Source organism: Lissotriton helveticus, chromosome 8, assembly GCF_964261635.1.
Source record: "Lissotriton helveticus chromosome 8, aLisHel1.1, whole genome shotgun sequence".
Classification (NCBI taxonomy): domain Eukaryota; kingdom Metazoa; phylum Chordata; class Amphibia; order Caudata; family Salamandridae; genus Lissotriton; species Lissotriton helveticus.
The window spans coordinates 56,431,356-56,440,532 of NC_136069.1; positions in this window are offsets into that span (position 1 = coordinate 56,431,356).

Genomic DNA, 9,177 nt, shown 5'->3' on the forward strand with positions numbered 1-9,177 from the left:
GCCAGTGCTGGGGCACTTAGTGGCCGCTTCAAACCACATCCACAGGGCAGGGGCCCGGGCCTCATCTGGGCCGACAGAGAACGAGGGCCGGAGCTCGGCACACCTCGGCGCTCCTCAAACGAAGGGTCGGAGCGTTAGGATACGCACCACGCGGGGTCTGTCAATACCCTCGTCGCCATTGTCAGGTTGCTAACCCTCGCTGGCGCGCATGTGGTGATAGCGCGCTGCGCAGGGACACACACAGACACACGTTGTACTTTGCTGCGTGGTCCCGACTAACTCCGGGGACACGCCTCCTCTTTAGTTATATTCTACGCGGCGCTGTGCGCCACCGCGTAAGCGCACGCCTACGTGCACTCGTCAACTAGACCGCAACGTGCGGTCCCAACATTACACCTATGAAGCCGGTTTGTGTTAGCAATTGGCAGGAGGACATTTCAGGCCATTTGTAGGACAGCAAAAGGTCAGAAGGAAGTTTGTGCCTTGCCAGAAAGTGACACAACTTACTAAATGCAGATTTGCTGTCTTTTTGGAGTTCACAAACGTTGCCAAGGCTGCGCCTGAAAACCTGCGACTATTGGAAGTTTCCAGAAAAGCTCAAGGGAAACCAATCTGAATTCCCATTTACTCGCACGCAGCGTCATTTCCGCATGCGCAGTCGTGCCCTGGGTGAGATGGTTCTTGAGGGAATAATGTCTTCCCTGGTATGCATCGCGAACACAATGCCATAAACGGCACTAAAGCCGAAGCAATTAGTTCTTACTTTATTATCAATGAAACAGCGCCACCTACGGTTTCTTATAAAGAGTGGCGGTCTTTGCTAACAACACAGGTTTTATTATATATATGATGCAGGAACAGGGCCTATTATATATTGTATTGTACTATAATTGCGTTTATATAGCGCTTACTACCCCTGACGAGGCGTCGAAGCGCTTTTTCGGCGGGAAGCACGCTACTCCGGGACGCATAGAGGATTAGTGTTGAATTAGTATAATGAAAAATGCAAGTACATTTTAAGTGGTGGATAGGTTAGACAGTTATTTGGATTTTGAATGATAGCAGAAGGATAGAGGAGGAAAAAAGGTTTGTATTTATATAGCACTTGTTACCCCTGATGGGGTGTTGAAATATGCTATTCAGGAAGCCCATAAAGGATTAGTGGTGAATTAATATGGTGAAATATGAAAGTAATTTCAGTGGTGGATATTAGTCAGTTATTTGGAGTGAGAAGGATAGCGGAAGGATAAAAGGGGAAGAAAGGTTTTCATTCATATAGCACTTGGGGGGGCTTGACTTTCCTGATTTCAAACTATACTTCTGGGCATCATGTTAGGGAAAGAGCATAATATGTTCCTTTTTAGAACTAATGACCCAAATTATTACAAGCATGTCAAATTTAAGATTGCCCGTGATAGCGTAAATATTTGGTGGGCTATCATGACTAAATGTAACACATCGTTATTCTGACATATAGAATTGTTTTTACGGGGGTAATTGTAAATCGCTGATTAGCATAGGGTATAGAAGTTTAAACACCTATAAGGCAGATGACTGTGCTAGACTAGCAGACCGTTGGAGTCAAAACATGGGGACATCAATTTCAGCTGACACTATCTCACAGGCTTTAGGCAGTATCAATAGGTCTGTACACTCCTCCTGTTTTAAGCTGCAACAGTATAAAACTATGTTTATTATATTATACACCTGAAAGAATATTTAAATGGGCATCTAATAACTATGCTTGTGATTGGACAAAATACCCTAAATGCGAACTCCCGGCAGCGGATTTAAAACACATGGGTTTTTTTATGCCCCAAGTTAGCAGAATTTTGGCAAAAGGTGACTCAAATAATGTCCCAGTAACTAGGGAGCCCAATAAATCTATCAGTAACAGATGTAATGATGAGCGGACAGAATAGAAGATCTAGCCAATTTAATAGTTTGTGCCAGGCTCACAATAGCTCGAGTTTGGATATCATGTGGTCCTCCGTCAGCCTTAGTATGGTGGGGACTGGTTAAAGAGATACATGATATGGAACAAGCATTATCTAAAGTGAGGGGTAACCGCTCAATTGGAAAATGTAAGAAAATTTGGGGGTCATTGTTCTAAGACTAAAGGAATATTACTGTATAATTTTTCTCGATATGTACTATGCTTTGTTTTTGTTATTATTTATTTGGATTGTTTGCAAAAGAAGACAATTTATATTTCATTTTTGGCATATACTCATGTTGGTAAATAAAACAGTTTCCAAAAAAAAATGGAATGATAGCAGAAGGATAGAGGAGGAAAAAAAGGTTTGTATTTGATGGGGTGTTGAAATATGCTATTTAGGAAGCCCATAAAGGATTAGTGGTGAATTAATACGGTGAAATATGAAAGCAATTTCAATTATGGATATTAGTCAGTTACTTGGAGTGAGAAGGGTAGCGGAGAGATAAAAGGGGAAGAAAGGTTTTCATTCATATAGCACTTGTTACCCCTGATGGATGTTGAAGCGCTTTTCTGTAGCATGCCACTCCGGAAATCAAAGGATTAGTGTTGAAAATTAGTATAGTAAAATATGAATTTGAGGTCTTAGCACAGAGCAAAGGAGAAATTTGGAGGGAAAACTGAAAGTCATCCGCAATGAGAGGGAAAAACTACAGATTTTGGACTGCAAATCCCACAATTCAACACGTTAAATGGAAGCAATCATGGGCAGGAAAAAACACAAGTTTAAAACACAAAATAGGTGATAAAATATCCAATAGCAGGCAGCTTAAAACTACAATTTTAAATAGTAACAACCACAGGCAAAGATAGAAGAGCCCAAGGCACCTCTGTAAACTCAGACAATCACAAATCATAATGCTCTTTGTAAGAAAGGTTTTCCAGCTGGGAGGAGATCCCAAATTAAAGGGAGAGCAGCCGGACACTGGCTACACCTCCCTCTAGAGTCAGCAAGTTAAACACAAAAACACTTCACAATTGGCTAAGACCGTAACTGTAATATGAATGAACTGTTTTATAAAGCTCACAGTCCAAACTTGATTAATGTGTATCATAATAACGCAACAAAAGTGCTGAAATTGATGCAAGACATAGCATCCTGTTCTTAAGAAAGGCAAGGAAATGACAACTATATGAATGATGGCAATTTACAGAATACAAATTAAACAGATTTTTGTGCTTAGTAGTAGATGTTCCTTTCTTCCCAGCTCAGTGGTACTCATATAATAGACTTTCCAAATTTAAAGTTGTTACTCTTTGTAGGAAGGTAGATCCCTGACTATGGTTGCCCCCAACTTTTTGCCTGGTGTTTTGCTGGTTTTCTGACTTAGTTGACCTGGGGCCCTGCTATTCAGGACCCCAGGCCTACTGCTCTCTCTGTAAAATGGATTCCATGTACCCTAGGTACATATCCAATTGGATACTGAGTCACCTTATCAGTCCCTGTACAGTGTACCTTAGGTACCCAGGGCATAGGTGTACCCAGGGCCTACCAGGGGCTGCAGCATGTATTATGCCACCCCTGGCTGGCCATCCAAATCTGACACAACTGGCTGCTTGACAGCTGGGGCAAGGTGGTGTAATCACCCTTTGCTTTAGATATAGTATACCTATATCTAACCCTAAAATGGACACACAGATCTCCTATCAGTCACTCCTATGGCAGGCCTTAACAATCCTGGAGGCAGAGTGCTTGGAATCGTGTGAGATAGTGCTCTGGCATGAGCTGAGCCTGTCTGCGGCTTTCGGGATCCATCCCTTAGCCATTTCCATGATATCGCATACCATATACTCTTAAGTGCATTATAATCCTCGCGGTTATATGCCAACTCTGGTATCACGTTATCAAAAAATGTCGAGTAAGGTGTCATACGAATTGGAATACTAACCCCTCGCCAATTCTGGCGACGGGGTTAGCATTCCACCCTTCTAGAGGGACACGACATGTATGTAACCCCTAACCCCGGTTAAAGTCAAACAGAGCCTCAGCTCCACAAAATGGATGCTGCCACCGAGACACAAGTCTGCCCTCCTGCTGCTGGGAGTCCTCCCAGAGCAGGAGATAAGGACAAAGGGTTTCCTGCCAGGGGCGGTGCCAGCACCGTCCCAGACAGGATTTTGTGTATCCTAGGTAGGCAGGGCTTCAGAGGAAGGTGACTGCAAGTGGCACCCCGGTGCTCACTATGCATAGGCCGGCTTGAACCAGTTCCAGGGACACTCCAGACCCTGAGCTGGGGAAAAGCCCGCCAAGGAAGTGGGTGTAACCACCCCCCTCCTGGTCCCACCCATAGGGCAGGACCTAGTCGCGTGCCAGCCCCCTTTTCCCAGATAAAGGTAGGAGCAGGCCCCCTTCCAAATTGGATCATCTTTGGAATCAAGACACGACTTTCTGCGAAAAGACTTCAAGATTTCCTTCTTCAAGATTCTCCCTTGTGACTAAGGAGTAGTCACCCTGCATCCGCAGGCACCATCGCAAGAACACTGCGGTCTGCTGTAAGTCCTTCCTCTGGAATCCGACTGCCCAGCTCGACAAGACCCGGCTTCCCTGGCACCTCCGACCTCTACTCACCTCTACAGCCAAGCTGAGAACCGTGAGTGCGACGAGACCTCAAGGGACCGACTATTGCCAAGACTGCACGACTTCTGCACAGCAAGCCCGCCGAGTAATTTCCTGGCGAGTGCTTTGGGGTCCGAGAAGCCCCGACCCTGAGCAGCTCCAGCACCGAAGAGCAGCCCCCCAGCATCTCCACGATCGGCGTGGGGCCCTTCTGCTTTTTGCTGCTCACCGCGTTGTTTGGCTACTAGCCCGTTGGCTTGAGGCCTTCTGAACGACGCCCGACGACATCACTGCTGCTGGTCTGGTTGCTCCAGACTGGCTCTTGCTCCCTTCCAGAAGAGGAGCACCCCGGACCCTCCTGGTCCACTCAAGACGCCATTTTGAGTCCACCGCGTGGGCTTGAATTAGCCAAGGCTTTGTTGCCCAATCCTGGGTACTTCGACGCCGACAGCTTCATCCATCGTGGGACAGCTCGCCTCTCCATCCTGGTCGCCGACAACGCCTCCTGGTCCGTGAGAACTGCAGAGCCCAGCGTCGCCCACTCACCTAGTCGAGGTGACTACCATCCGGTGCCCTCCTGGTGCCCACTGACTACTGGCTAGTAGTCACGAACTTGGTCCCCTCTGCTTTCAGGTGTCATCCATCTTCCAGATCCAGGCTTGGATCAACTCGAACTATCTTCACTGGTCGCCTGCCAGCATCTTTTCTTCCAGGCTCCTGGTCCGGCAACGAGGATTCCCGACGTCTTTTGAGACATATGCAGCTGCAGCCCCTGGGCTAGGTAACTTCGGCATTTCGGTGCCCCAGCATAGCCTCACTATCCAAGGGTCAGGATCCACTGTCGTTTTCTCCCTACCAGGTCGGGTTCGCCCGTGAACACTAACTTTAGCGTTACTAGCTACCATAGACTTTGTCCCGCATCCCGCGTGAGAGTGCACACTCTGCACCCGAGTCCCCTAGGCCTCCTAGAAGTAATCTAACGATTCCCTAGTCAAGTCCTAGCGATTCCAAAGCCTATTAGTACTGTACTTACCTGCTAGTAATCTCGCATTCCACTTTTAGAGTATATGGTTTTTCGTGCCCCTCGGGCATTTGTATATACTGTGCTAACTTAAGTATTTTCGTAAGAGTTTTGTTGTGTGCCTAGCACCCTGTCCTCATAAAGAGTACAGGGTTGTTGTGATTCTAATAAATACACTGTTTATTTTCATAACACTTGTGTGGTGTCCTTTCACTGGGTGTTCAAGGGGTAATGTGATGGTAAAACAGCTGGCTTAACACGCCCTCTAGAGTCTTAGCCTTAGACTGCTCGTATCCATGCTACTAGGATAGCTGGTCTATAAGGTTGACTTACAACCAATCATCAATAAGGGTTGTTTGGACTGATACATAGTGATCACTAGAATAGTGAGCACTGCATATCAGGCCAACTTCTCACACTCTTACAGAATGAAAACATTTAACCTGCAGGTTTCATGCAAATCTCAGCATGGACAGCCTAGCCACAGACTTTTCCAAAACAGGAACTTATGATCAGAAGGTAAAATATGGATTTCTTTAAAAAGGTTCTGGTTTAAAGTAGCGATGAGCAGCCACAACACTGAAATCTATACCTCTGATGCCTCCACACCCATGTATAAACTACTCAAAAGTGAAGCTTTGATAGAGAAGAAAAAATAATTTAAAACAAATGACAGTGTGCAGCCGAGCCAGTATGGAGGCCGAGCCAGTGCTGGATGATCAACATGTTGTGAAGGAGGATGTGAAAAATGGTCACTATAATGTGAACAGTGTGCAGAAGACTAATGGTGGGGCACAAACCTAGGCATTGGTTGAAAGGGTGGCACTGTGCTCAACCAGAAAAATAGATTAATTAAGGTAATGAAAAGTTATGTCAGTAGGTACGGAAAGGTCTGGCTCCTGCTCAATGCAAGAAAGGAGATTGTGTGCTCGGGAAGGAAGTAGACTTAAATTGTGCTGTAGTTACTAGCTGGTGCTTTATTATGAATATTTGATGTGGTAACTACGGAGCGATTTCAGATTATGTTGGTAACTAGGGAACACATAGTTTCTTACCTGTCGGTGTAGTTTTGCAGCTTGAAGATCTTTCTGGATTCACTATGCTGTGCATTATTCCGCGGTCTAGTGGTTGGGTCCGGAATTGTAGTCTTTTCTTTCTTTCTTTTTTTTTTGTAGCGCAGGTGGGCGTCGATGTCCCACCTTTTGGTGTACTTCCTGTGAGTTGGCACGCTTCCTGCAGAAGCTCCCACCCTTGGGCGCCATCTTCTGATTCTTTTTTCTTGTTTTTTGTGTTCTGTTTGAGAATCCTTTGGCAATGTTTTCCATTTCTTCTTCAAGTAAGTGATTCTACCGCTTTGTCCCTTAAGGTGTCTGTTTCTATATTGTCCTTGTATTACCACCTTCTTCTCCTGCCTCATCTTTCTGGCGGAGGTGGGTGGGTTCGCTAGTGAATCCAGAAAAATCTTCAAGCTGCAAAACTACACCGACAGGTAAGAAACTATTCGTTTTGCAGCGTGAATCTTTCTGGATTCACTATGCTGTGCATAGACTTTGTAGCGGTTTGTTACATTTGTGGGGGCTGGGTGGAAGATGAGCGTTGGTTGTTGAATATATGTTGAAGCACCTTCTGTCCTACTTGTGCTTCCTTGTTCATTTGTATATCCACACAGTAGTGCTTAGTGAACGTGTGCACTGAAGCCCATGTTGCCGCCAGGCATATGTCTTGGATGGGTGTGTTAGTCAGGAAGGCTATTGTTGCTCCCTTCTTCCTGGTAGAGTGGGCTCGTGCCCCTTCTGCTAGTTCTTGGCCTGCCTGTTTGTGGCAGAATTGTATAGTTTGTGTGATCCATCGAGTGACGGTTCCCTTTGTTGCTGGTCTACCCAGAACTGCTTTGTTTTCCTGTGCTCTTTAGTTCTTTCCATGTAATGCATTACTGCTCTTCTAGCATCCTGAGTGTGCAGTGCCCTCTTTGCACTTGTGGATGGTTTCTGAAAGAAACTTGGTATCTGTATTGTTTGGTTCATGTGAAACCTTGACACCACCTTTGGCATAAAGTGTGGGTCAGTTACTCATTACCACCATATCAATGTGTATCTGAATGTAGGGTTCTTGCAGTGTTAGCGCTTGTAGTTCGCTTACCCTGCGCCGCGAGATGATTGCCACCAGAAAGGCTGTCTTCATTGTCAGCATTTGTAGGGAGGCCTTATGGATGGGTTCAAAGGGCGCTTTCATGAGCTCTGTTAGGACTAAATTAAGGTTCCATGCCGGTGGCGGCATCCTTTTAGGTGGTGTGATCCTTTTTGCCCCTTCCAGGAATGTCTTTACTATTTGTGATGTAAAGAAGCTCTTTCCTGTCTCTCCTCTTGTGTAGACTACTATCACTGCTAGGTGTACTCTTAGTGAGGATGAAGTTAGTTTTGTTTTCAGCAGGTGCGTGAGATATCTTAGCACCGTTGATTCGATTGTCATCTTCTTGTGTAGTTTCTTCTTGCTGCACCATTGTGTGAACCTTTTCCATTTTGCCACATGGCATTTACATGTGGTAGGTCTCCTAGCCTCTTGTAGCACCCGCAGGGTGCTCTCAGGAAGTCTTAGATGTGCAAACTCTGTCCTCAGGAGCCATGCCGCTAGATTGAGGCTCTCCGGCTCTGGGTGCAGAACGTCTCCGTTTTGCATGGAGAGTAAGTCTTTTCTTTTCCCGAACTTGTGGGGTGGTCCCTATGCCATTTACATTATTTGTGAGTACCAGGTCTGCCTTGCCCACTGTGGTGCCACCAGGATCAGTGTCATGTTGCTGGTCCTGCACTTGTTGAGTACCCTGGGTATCAAGGGTATCGGGGGGGAAAAGCGTAGGCAAATGTTTTCGACCAGCTTACCCTTAGGGCATTCCCCTGGGATCGTACCCCTGGTTGTCTGGATGCGAAGTTTCGGCATGTTGCATTCTGGTGTGTTGCAAATAGGTCTATCGTCGGTGTTCCCCACCTTCTGAATAGCCTTTGCGTTTCCTGTGCGTTGAGTTCCCACTCGTGGGATAGACTCAGAGCTCTCCCTCAAACCTCAGGTTGGTGCAGTCGTATCTTCTTGTATGTTTCAGCTCCGGAGAATTAGGAAAGTTTCCCACCTTCTTTCGCCTGCAGCCCTGATACAAGTCCTGATCGCCCTTGTGCTATCCCGCCTGGATTTTTCCAACTCCCTGTATCATGGCCTACCCAAATACCTGCTTCATAGGCTGCAAGTTGTGCAGAACCAGGCAGCTCGACTAGCCTATAAGATCCCAAAGTGGCAGTCTGCAAAACCACTGCTCTGCAAACTCCACTGGTTGCCGGTCGAACAGAGAGCCGCATTCAAGACCGGCTGCCTGACTTACAAAGCTGTGACTGGCACGTCTCCTGCCTTTCTAGGATCCCTAGTGACTCCTTACCGTCCGGCACGTAACCTACGGTCCTCCCATCGTCAACTTCTGACTGTAGTTCCAATTAAACTCAAAAAATACGGTGGCTGCAGATTTGCCCATCTGGCTCCCAAACTCTGGAACCAGTTGCCGTTATCGCTCAAATCTTCCATGTCCCTGCTGGAATTCCGAAAACTTCTTAAAACCAATCT